General features: G+C 29.7%; 1 protein-coding gene across 1 annotated transcript in view; it reads left to right on the top strand.

Moving 5' to 3' along the window:
* Positions 1 to 364: 364 nt before the first annotated feature.
* Positions 365 to 12,497, top strand: part of LOC148303274 (ABC transporter G family member 23) — a 67,199-nt gene continuing 55,066 nt past the window's right edge. The window contains exon 1 of the mRNA XM_088270186.1: positions 365 to 634. The gene's annotated coding sequence lies outside the window, so the exon portion shown is untranslated. The remainder of the gene's footprint in view (positions 635 to 12,497) is intronic.

The following is a 12,497-nucleotide window of genomic DNA, read 5'->3' as shown; positions in this document are numbered from 1 at the left end:
GCAAAACACAAAAAAAACAATGAAATTCAACACGATGACAAATTGATAGACACTCATATAAAACGCACACAAATAATATCGTTTAAATTTTATCTCATAGTAAATCAAAAGGCTTTTTTACTTAACGTACATTTACTGATTTAAAAATTATCGGTTTGTATTCAACGATTAGTCAATGTACCACCTTACATCAAATATAGATTTGAGAAAAATTTCATTTGTGGTATGTAAAATATGCTTATACATAAAAAGGTATACAATTTATTGCTGTGATGAGTTATAGACTTCAGAGAGGGTTTCTACCTTTTTATGGGTGATCAAGTTAAGATTTTTACTGATTCCTCGTGTGAGATGTTGAATGGTTAGTTCTGGTTAAACTTCCGAGGTGGTAGCTTGTGTTTTTTTAAATCAAAACCGCGGGAAAGAATTGAATATTACTCTCGATATTAATTACTTTTTATGTAATAAAATCTAGTGCAAAGACATTACAGAGTGTAGTATTCAAAATTTAAAAACGATTATTTAAAATTAAAGTGTATTTTCTTTTTATTTATCGATTAAAAAATCATTATTTCAGTTTTTTTCTTTTTCATTTTGTGTGGTGCATTTAAAGGAAAAGGATCATTGAATAAAGGTATTTATTAATACAATGAACTCCCTATTTATACAATATCACTTGTAAAAAGGTATACACAAATGAAATAATAAAATAACAAATTTGTATTTGTTGATCAGGCGTTTAATTTGTAGAACTCTATTTTAATTTATGTATTAAATTTCAGATTTATTGAGTCTAATAACTTGTATTTTATTGTTAAAAAATACATAAAAATCAATATTGTACAGTGAAAAAATCTATGTTTGATTTAGCATTTCATACATAACAACTATGTAGTATTTTTTTTTTCATTTAATTTAACTAGTGACCGGGCTTCGTCTCTACCAAAATTACCAGACTGTTGGGAGAAATCATACTTAAAACCCATACCATTAATTATATTTAATTATTATTATACCCACACTACTTAAATTAACTCAATTAAAAAAAAAACAGAAAAAATATGTAAAATCATGGTTTTCAACCCCTATATAACAGTGCATATTATCTTGCCTCCAATCAGCCTAATAATATCGGTAAAGACGAAACCCAGTATATATTTGTGGCAAAAACTATAAAGTTGTTATTTTATTATATAAAACTTTTGTGAAGCTAAGTCGAAATTTTAAAGTTGGGACGATGAAGAATGAAGAGGGGGTAGGAGCTGTTTTTTTATTTATTTATTTTTTATTTGGATTTAACTTTACATACCGCTCTCTCCTTTCAAGAACGTCATAAATCATAAAAACTTGATTTTTCAGGAGAACTTTTTTAAAGTTTAAAAATATAATACAATGTATTAACAATAAATATCAAGCCGCTTATTGAACTTTTTACTGTGCAACAGATCTTTTTAGGTAAAACCTGAAGGTTTTTTCTCCATTTGAAAAATATTTAGTATATTAAAAAAATAATTAAACAGTACCTTTTCTTCAAAATCAAAAACAACACATTTTCCCCTGTAGCAGGTAAATATTAAGTTAAAAATATGCCTCTTTTGCTGGGATATCGTACATTTTCTGGGCATTCCGAAAACATGCACAACTGAAAATTGACGATTTTTGATTTATGACGTTCTTGAAAGGAGTGAGCGATACGGTGTTTGAAAATGACGCGGAATACATCAAAACACGTGTTACAACAAATTTTAAGAAATAGTGGTATTAACCAAGTAAAACTTAAATAATAAAAAAAAAACTATTTTCCCAAAAAATCATATTTAGGGCATTACTTCTGAAGAGTTTCAGAGTGACTTTTTAAACAGTCATCCTGAAACTCATAGTCCGATAAATATACTTTTTTATTCGAAAACTTAATTTAAGTCTGAATGGAGACTTTGGAGTGTAATATGTAAATTGTACATGACGTTAATTACCAAAAAAAAATAGTCGTCAACTATTTCGATACAAGGTAAAGAAAGATTATTTATTTCATAAATTTGCATTTATAAAATAAATGAAATCAAGCCAAGTCTTGGAGTCGATTCCATACGCAAGTTTACGTTTTAACTACGAAGTGTAGATAACTTTAACTTTGTTTTGAATATTGGAAGCATTAACTTTGTGAATCATATAGATATATTATTTTGAGAAATAAAAAGACTTTGTTTTTTAATCCACTCACATTTTTATTAATAACCAACTAGTTTCCGCAACAACCTGTTGCCCTCTTAGGGTTTAATTTATAAATTAAACCCTTAAGAGTGCAACAGGTTGTTGGCGAAACTAGTTGGTTGTTAATAAAATATGAGTGGATCAAAAAACAAAGTATTTTTATTTCTCAAAATAATATAACATTAATTTTACTTCTGTTGAGTAAAGAGAAACAACATACGTTTACATTTTTACATCTCAACATAGATAAAGAAGAAAATGGAAGTCTGGCTATTTACCCAGAAATAGTGGTATTTAACTAAGTAAAACTTACAACATTTTGAGTGTGTCCAAATAAATTTTGTAAATAAATTGTCTGGTCAAATTATAAGCTTAATAATAAAAATGAAAATGGTATTTTCTGGCGTTTCTCATGTGTGTGATTATAATCCAGGACTCGGATCTCACATACTAATATAAGAGTTTCTGCTTAGTAAAAAGCTTCTTTACATCTCACCAATAGATGTCTCTAGTGAAGTTCTAGTGATTCAAGAACAAGGTTTCTAAATTGGTTCATATATATAGAACTTCCAAGAATTTGAGTAGTGTGGTTGTCAATAATGGGTAGAATTGGTGAATGTTACACGTGTGTAAAGTGATCACTTAAACCAGCCTATGACGGTCGTCAGCCCCGTAAATGCCCAGACTTCCATATTCTTCTTTATCTTTGATGAGATGTCAAAAAATAATAAGTAAAACTTAAATTAAAAATAATAGCTCCCATTATACGTCATAAATTTGAGGAAAATTCGTAGTTACAACTAAGATATATACATTTGAATATTTTTTATAAGGATTGCTAAATTTCTTTGTATCATATTTAATTTATGACTAGCACAAAGTATAATATGAAAATTAAAACAACAAAAAAACTTGGAAACCGTCTATAAAAACATACATACATACATGTGAAATTCTGAAGGATTCTTAGCTAAAAACAATACATAATCGATCATTATTAAACATGAATTTCTCAAAACTACCTCAAGGGTACTTCAAATAATTCAATAAAAAAATACTTTTAAATTAATGATTTAAACTAGGAAAGAAAACGTGTTTTTCTTAAACAATTTTGCAAAAGATTTGTATAAACATATCGCTCACTCCTTTCAAAAATGTCGTAAATTAAAAATCGTCAATTTTCAGTTGTGCACGTTTTCGGAATTCCCAAAAAATGTACTATATTCCAGCAAAAGAGCAATATTTTTAACTTAATATTTACCCGCTACAGGGCAGAAAGTGTTGTTTTTGCATTTTGAAGAAAAGGTATTGTTGAATTATTTTTTAAATATACTTAATATTTTTCAAATGGAGAAAAAACCTTCAGGTTTTACCTAAAAAGATCTGTTGGACAGTAAAAAGTTCAATAAGCGGCTTGATATTTATTCTTAATACATTGTATTATATTTTTAAACCTTAAAAACGTTCTCCTGAAAAATCAAGTTTTTATGATTTATGACGTTCTTGAAAGAAGAGAGCGATATGTGTATAACTAACTAACTAACCATCACGCCGCTTACCCGCAGAGGTAGGCAGAGAGAATCGAACGTCACAGAACTCTGTCTTTGCAAACATTCTTGGCCTCTTCCACATTCATGCATCTCCTCATACATTATTCCGACCCCTGAACGTTCCCAAGTATTTGACATACTTGACCGTTTTAAATGAAAACACTTGTTTTTTACCACTTGAGTTATATTTATTTTAACGACTAGTTTCGGAAGCTACAGATGCTTCCATCTTCGTGTCTAAAAATAAAATTATATTTATATTTCAGTTTATATTTGGATCCGAAGATAGAAGCATCTGTAGCTTCCGAAACTAGTCGTTAAAATAAATATCACTCAAGTGGTAAAAAACAAGTGTTTTTATTTAGAAATTCATCTCTTACCACAAAGTATCAAAATAGTTAATAGTACTACGATTTGTGTTTTCTCATTCCTGATTGAAGGATAAAGGTGTAAGATTACAGGAGTAAAACATGTCTGATCGGATGCAGATGACGTATGTGACCGAGCTCAAAGTATGCTTCTTGATAAAGGAGATTTTAAGTAAATGTTTTTTTTTACCACATTATGAGAATTAAGACATGATTCATATGTGTGCGCAGTAAATTTAATATTTATTTTTTTTTTCATATAGGTACTTGTATGATATTTGACTAACGTTGTTTACACAAATTCCTTTTTTAACATGTATTTCAATAATACATGGTAGTTATCATACAAAATACTTTGAAAAAATGGTTATTTAAATATTAAATTACATTAACTGGTCAATTTATAAGTTAAAATAATAAAAATAAAAATGATATTTTCTGGCGTTTCTCATGTATGTGATTATAATCCAGGAGTTAATATAGGAGTTTCTGCCTAATAAAAAGCTACTTTTCATGTCACCAATGGATGTCTCTAGTGAAGTTCTAGTGATTCAAGAACAATGTTTCTAAAATGGTTCATATATATAGAACTTCCAAGAATTTGAGTAGTGTGGTTGTCAATCATGGGTAGAATTGGTGAATGTTACACGTGATATTTTTCTTCATCTTTGATAAGATGTCAAAAAATAATATGGCTATTTAATTTTTTTTTTTAAACTTTGCACTGAACAAAATGATTTATGTAAATATGAAAATAAAACACTTATTTAAGACAAATTTTGAGATTATCAATTTAAAGTTAAAGAATATTTGTATGGTTATAAGGTATTTTACCGTTCTGGTTGTCCCAGGTTCGATTCCCAAGGGGGGCAAAATAAATAGTAGTGATTTTTCAATGTAATATTTATTCAATATTACCCGGGACTTGTACCTGAAGCGGAGGGCTGATCACCTTTCCTTCATGTGTAAAAACGATCAAGATAACACTGCGTTTATATGACGCAGTGCCCTATGCACCATTGGGGTGCGGATAAGGGTTTTATATGAATTGAAGAATTACAAAAAAAATACTCGTCCAAGTTTCATAAATGTCTATATTACATAAATGATAGAAAAGTTAATCTTTTAATTTATTTTTGACATCTCAACATAGATGAAGAAGAATATGGAAGTCTGGGCATTTACGGGGTTTGCGACTGTCATAGACTGGTTTAAGTGATCACTTTATAACAATTCAACCCATGATTGTCAAACACACAACTCCAATTCTTAGAATTTCTACATAAGTATATATTTTATATATGTATGTATATATGAATGATAAAGAGAGTGTTCTGTCCATATATTTTGTTCAAATTATATAAATAGTGCCTGAATTCACTAGAATTTCACTAGAGACGTCTATGGTGAGATGAAATAAGCTTTTTATTAACCAGAAACTCTTTCATTTGTACGTGAGGTCCGAATCATAGATTATATTCACATTCTCGAGAAACGCTAAAAAATATAATTTTTTAGTTTATAATTTGACCAGTTAATTTATTTTCAACATTTTGAGTGTGTAGAATTGGTGAATGTTATACGTGTGTAAAGTGGTCACTGAAACCAGCCTATGAGTTCGTACGCCCCGTAAATGTCCAGACATCCATATTCTTCTTCATCTTTGATGAGATGTCAAAAAATAACATATTTATTACGCCTACTGTGATGTCGAGTTTAACTCGACACCATATTTATTAATTTCCAAAAATGATTTTTTTAAATTATGCATACTAATTTACCAATAGGCTACCGATGTAAGACTTCATTTGAAAAAAAAACTAATAACTGTTGAGATGTCAAAAAAGTATAAAATAATTATAAAACCCTTATCCGCACACCAATGGTGCATAGGACACTGCATCATACAAACGCAGTGTTATCTTGATCGTTTACGCATGAAGGAGAGGTGATCAGCCCTCCGCTTCAGGTACCAGTCCAGACTAATATGGAATAAATATTACGGTGAAAAAATCACTTGTATTTATTTGACCCCCCTGGGAATCGAACCCGGGACCTCCAGAACGTTAGCCGAGCGTGCTGACCATTACAACATATTATATAACTGAATGATTAGTAAATTTTTGTCATTTACTTTGAACTGTTCAAACATTATCATTGTTCGCTCTTAATTCAAATGACTTCTCTTTAGACAGCGTATGAACTTTCAATCTCTTTCACTATTATATAAAGTGTCATTAAGCTACAATTTCATTCATCTCTCCTCCAGGCATTATCTCATACTTTCTTCTTTTGTACGTCACATAACTCATTAATGACGTCATTCTTAGTAGTTCATTCATCCATTTTAAGATTTAGAATTTTTTTTAAACCCTTATCTGCACCCAATGGTGCATAGGGCACTGCGTCATATAAACGCAGTGTTATCTTGATCGTTAACGCATGAAGGAAAGGTGATCAGCCCTCCGCTTCAGGTACCAGTCCAGGCTAATATGGAATAAATATTACGGTGAAAAAATCACTTGTATTTATTTGACCCTCCTGGGAATCGAACCCGGGACCTCCAGAACGGTGGCCGAGCGTGCTGACCATTACAACATATTATATAACTGAATGATTAGTCAATTTTTGTCATTTAATTTGAACTGTTCAAACATTATCATTGTTCGGTATTAATTCAAATGACTTCTCTTTGGACGACGTATGAACTTTCAATCTCTTTCACCATTATATAAAGTGTTATTAAGCTACAATTTCATTCATCTCTCCTCCAGGCATTATCTCATACTTTCTTCTTTCATACGTCACATAACTCATTAATGACGTCATTCTTAGTAGTTCATTCATCCATTTTAAGATTTAGAATTTACTAATTATTAAATTATACGAGTATAGTGACACGTGTTTAATTTCCGCGTCATTTTCAAACACCGTATGTAAATCTAAGTATAAATTAAAGAGTTTTGTCTTTGGGACGTTGAAGGTTGAAGAGATGCTGGAGCATAGACAATAGGGGGGAGATTTGAGAACATGTGTAGTTCTCGAAACTTGTAGTATTAATATCAATAATCCAAAAAGAAGTGGTCTAATTTTTTACACAAGTGTTTTAATTTTGTATATTGTATTTAAATTATCAGTCCTGCGCTTCTTTTACCTGTCCATGGCCCATTTGTTTTTAATTAATGTATTTTAGATTTTTTTTTTGTTTTTTTTTTTAATATAATAAATAATCAATAATAAAACCCTTATCTACACCCCAATGGTGCATAGGGCACTGCGTCATATAAACGCAGTGTTATCTTGATCGTTTACACATGAATGAAAGGTGATCAGCCCTCCGCTTCAGGTACCAGTTCAGGGTAGTATTGAATAAATATGACAGTGAAAAAATCACTTAAATTTATTTTAGCCCCCTTGGGAATCGAACCCGGGACCTCCAGAACGGTAGCCGAGCGTGCTGACCATTACACTAAGGAGGCGGACTGATATATAGATATAGTCCTTTTAATATAGATGGAAAAAATATTTATATATATATATATTTTTTTACAATTTACTGATTTGGCGTTTAATTTGTAAAACACCATTTTAATTTATGTATTAATTGTTGAATCCAATACAGATTTTTTGTGTCTACTTAATTGTATTTTATTGTTAAGAAAACATAAAATATTAATATTGTGACAATTGTTTCGCCTAAATATGGCATTTTCAAACATTCGTTCGAAAATGCCATAACTAGGCGAAACATGTCTCACAATATTAATTTTTTGTGTTTTTTCAAACAATAAAATACAACTTAGTTGACACAAAAAAATCTATTTTTGATGTAACAATTAATACATTTTTAAAAATCCTTATCTTTCAGTAACCTTTTTTCCAAACCATATAATTATTACGAAGAAAAACTTATTTTTTCAATACAAAACTGTGTTGAAAGAAAAAATCGATTACATAAAATGCAAATTAAGATATGTTACTTGGGTTTAAAGTAAATTAAGTTGCGACTTAAAAATGTGAGAATAAAAATCACATTAATTTATTTTGACCTCCCTGTGAATTGAAACCAGGACTTCCAGCATCATAGCCTAACGCGCTTACACCTTATTATAGAGGCTGGCAAAAAATATAAATATTGTACATTTATTCAAACATTTTTAAAATATTTCAACCTAATATAATTTTTAAAGTACGTTTTAGTTAACAATATACCAACTTTTAAAAATAAATGAATCATTGTTCGAAGAGATAAACCAATGGTTATATTTTGAGAGATTACAATATTCCACATTTAAGTGGAATTTTTCAACTGATAAAAATTCTCTAATGCAGTGCTCCGCAACCGGTGTGCCGTGGCACAATGGTGTGCCGTGAGCAGGATTCAGGTGTGCCGCAGCCAAATTCAATGTAATTGACATTTTTTTATGTTACATTATGTAATTAAATACAAATATAATTGGTCATTGGGTCATTGGTCATTAACACACAATGACAAATTATTTTTCATAACATTGTCTTTTATTTCAAAATTATAATATAATTATAAATACATAAATTTTCAACGTATTTTATGTATCAATTGTTAAATCATTCACAGATTTTTTGAGTCTACTAAGTTGTATTTTACTGTGAAAAAATACATAAAAATTAATATTATGACAATTGTTTCGCTTATTTATGGCATTTTCAATCAAATGCAAGGCGAAACAATTGTCACAATATAAATTTTTATGTGTTTTTTAACAATAAAAAAAAAGTTGACTAAAAAAATCGGTGTTTGATTTAACAATTAATGCATAAATTAAAATAGAGTGCTAAAAATTAAAAGCCAAATCAATAAATAAATTTTCGATGGTCTATATATTTAAACTTTAGGTGTGCCGCGGAATTCTATGAAGAAATTTGTGTGTCGCAGGTGAGAAAAGGTTGCGGAGCACTGCTCTAATGGACTAAAATGAAGTTTCTTTATATTTTTGAGGTGAAACTTACAAGATAATCGATAATGGGACGAGAATTGGAAGTGAAATTTCAAGGATGCAATGTGTCTTGGATATTTTTTTAATTTCTTAGAATTTATAACGATTTTTTTTAACTCATAACCTTTCAACAACTCTATTCTTTTAAAAACCATATAATTATTTGGAAGAAAAACTTCTATTTTCAATGCAATAAATATGTTCTCAGAAAAAAATAAATAACGTAAAATTTTATTCATTTATTGATTTGGCGTTTAATTTGTAGAACTCCATTTTAATTTATGTATTAATTTTTAAATCAAACACAGATTTTTTTTAATCTAAGATGTATTTTATTTAAAAAAAAAACACATAAAAACTAATATTGTGACAATTGTTTCGCCTCTCGTTTTTTATGAGGTCAAGGGATCTTGCATCCCTTATGTCATTGCGACCATATTAGGTCTATTGTGACCTTTTCTATTGTTTCTCGCCCAGTTATGGCATTTTCAAACGAATGTGAAGATTGAATGGACTGACGGTCCTTATATAGCTATACAATACTAGGTACTTAAGTATGTACGTACAATGTTTCCTGAGTTTAGAGAAAATTAAGTTGCGACTTAACGAATACTGGGCCTAAAGATGTTCATTATTTTATCTCATTAAAGATGAAGAAGAATATGGAAGTTTTCATCTTACCAATAGATGTCTCTAGTGAAGTTCTAGTGATTCAAGAATAATGTTTCAAAATTAATTCATATATATAGAACTTCCAAGAATTTTGAGTAGTGTGGCTGTCAATAATGGGTAGAATTGGTGAATGTTACACGTGTCTAAAGTGATCTAAGTGATCACTTTGCGACTAGTTTATGACGGTCGTCAGCCCCGTAAATGCCCGGACTTCCATATTTTTCTTCATCTTTCATGATATGTCAAAAAATAATACGAAAATAACTCCTGTAATTGGAGATAATCCAGATTTTGTGAACAAGTATTTGGACACACTCAAAATGTTGTAACTAAAGATGTTTCACTTCTGTTTTGTATTGGGATTTGTTTCAAAATTGACCTTTGCTGTCCATCGCATTTCGTAGTCGTACAGGAGAATGTGACCAACTAACAAAACGTAAAATGTTCAGGAGGGACATTTAAATCACCTTTGCTTGGAAACAAAATAAACATCAATGCAGTTAGTCATTTTTACCAAGTCAATATATTTTACATACTTACAAGTTTAAAATCCTTTGGAATTCTTTCAAGGCAATTTTAAGCTAGTAAGATATCAAATAATCAATGATCACGTTTTGTAAAAAAATGCACTTGGTCACTTTCTCCTGTATGACTACGATTTGTCTATTGTTGACAATTCGTTTTATTCCGATATCCGACATACGAGTTCGTTGCTTGTATTTTTATGTACCTTTGTATTGATATCGCTGCCATATACGAGCGAATATTTCCACCATTTTCGGACCAAATCAGTGCTCGCTAGCCAAGGTCGATAAAACGACATCGCGAACGCAGGGTGACCATCGTTTGGGCAAGTGGCACAATGCCAGCGACTATCGACTTTTTGCGAAAGAAATTAATCTTGTTAATATTTCTTCCGTCAGGAATTTGCGTTATTGAAAATTGGCCGGGAGTTTTGAAATCATCTTTATTTTCACATATTTAAGTAAAATTCGTGTAATCATTTTGAACATTTTTTTTATAGTATTTATTAGTTGTCTAATATAATTTTTCTGGCATAATTTGTTCAAGGATTTATAGCTTATTTAGTATATATATCTCAAAACTTATAGTAAACGGAAATAGTAAGAAATAAATTAATAAGATTGATCCCTAAAAAGAATAAAATAGATCTCTACATTGAATTCAATATCAATACTCAATATCGATCAAGATTTGTCACATAGCTTATTTTATTTGGCTTTTTCATTTTGTCTTATTTTCTAACTTAATCACATAGATCGTTATGCGCTATTGCTTCATATATTTTTGTCAAACGCATACCTTCTTTCGCACATTTTGTTTCCAATTTAAATCTTTCTTTTGATTTTTTTTTTCAATGGAAAATTACTGATTATGAAAAAAACAACTAATTAACCAACTAACCATCTCGCCGCATCCTCGCAGCAGGGGTAGGTAGAGAGAATAGAATGCAACACTACACTGCCCTTGCAAACATTCTTCGCCTCATTCACATTGATGCATCTCCTTAAACGTACCCGCCGATTATTTCGAGTCCTGGCCTCTTGCAAGTATTTGATATGCTTTTTCATACCAATTTTCCTCGGTCTTCTTCTGCTCTTTAGTAAAATTCATAATGGGCTTTTGAAAATGAATTCAATGGCGAATTTGCTGATCATGGTATAGAAGGTTAGAATATTTCTAAATTTAAAGAAACAAAATTAAATAATACCACTTTTTGACAAAATGCTATAAATGTTAGTACATAACCAGTCATCGATATTTTATTATAGCGCACCCTTCTCTTCGTCAGGACAATTACTACACAAGCATGCAAACAGTACTACACGTCTCTAACATAGCACTATTCATATACTTATAACTACGCCAAATATTTAAATATATATAAGTATATATATATATATAATATATATATATATATATATATATATATATATATATATATATATATATATATATATATATATATATATATATATATATATATAAATATATATATATATATATATATATATATATATATATATATATATATATATATATATACACACACACAGACGCACATACATACACATCATTGTGTATAATATAGCTTTACCTTTATTTATATTAATAAAGGATATTAAAACTGAATTACTCAGATTGGTAAAATTAATTGTTTGAGGAAGTAGTGCATTGGATATGTGCACATACTGAGAAGCCACGTATGGTGACACTACAGTCAGACAATAAACAGTCGTTTCATAACTCATAACGCAGGACGATCAAAACAATATGTCGCATGAAGCATGATGTAAATAATTTGATGGTAATTGCAAATCAGTCCGTTCACTGCCAGAACACGTATACATATATATTTATATATTATTTTTTTATTTTATTACTTAAATACATATTTTTTAATAATTGAAATATTTGTGTTTTTATGGATTACAATTATTGGAAATATAATATAATATATGGCTCATTATTAGAAATAGGTATCAAATTGTGGTATCAATTGTGAGTGGGTTCGAACCGAAAAACTCTGACTCAAGAGTCCGCGACACTAACCACGGGACCACAACCTGACACTTGTCATATCGCTCGTTCCTTTCAAGAACGTCATAAATCAAAAATCGACAATTTTCAGCTGTGCATGTTTTTGGAATGCCCAGAAAATTTACTATATCTTTAACTTAATTATATTTTTAATATTT

Source organism: Brachycentrus maculatus, unplaced genomic scaffold (assembly GCF_059751285.1).
Source record: "Brachycentrus maculatus isolate JH-2025_06_01 unplaced genomic scaffold, ASM5975128v1 h1tg000374l, whole genome shotgun sequence".
In the NCBI taxonomy this organism is placed as follows: domain Eukaryota; kingdom Metazoa; phylum Arthropoda; class Insecta; order Trichoptera; family Brachycentridae; genus Brachycentrus; species Brachycentrus maculatus.
Note: the sequence above shows the minus strand (reverse complement) of the source record. Positions and strands in the feature narration are given on the sequence as shown.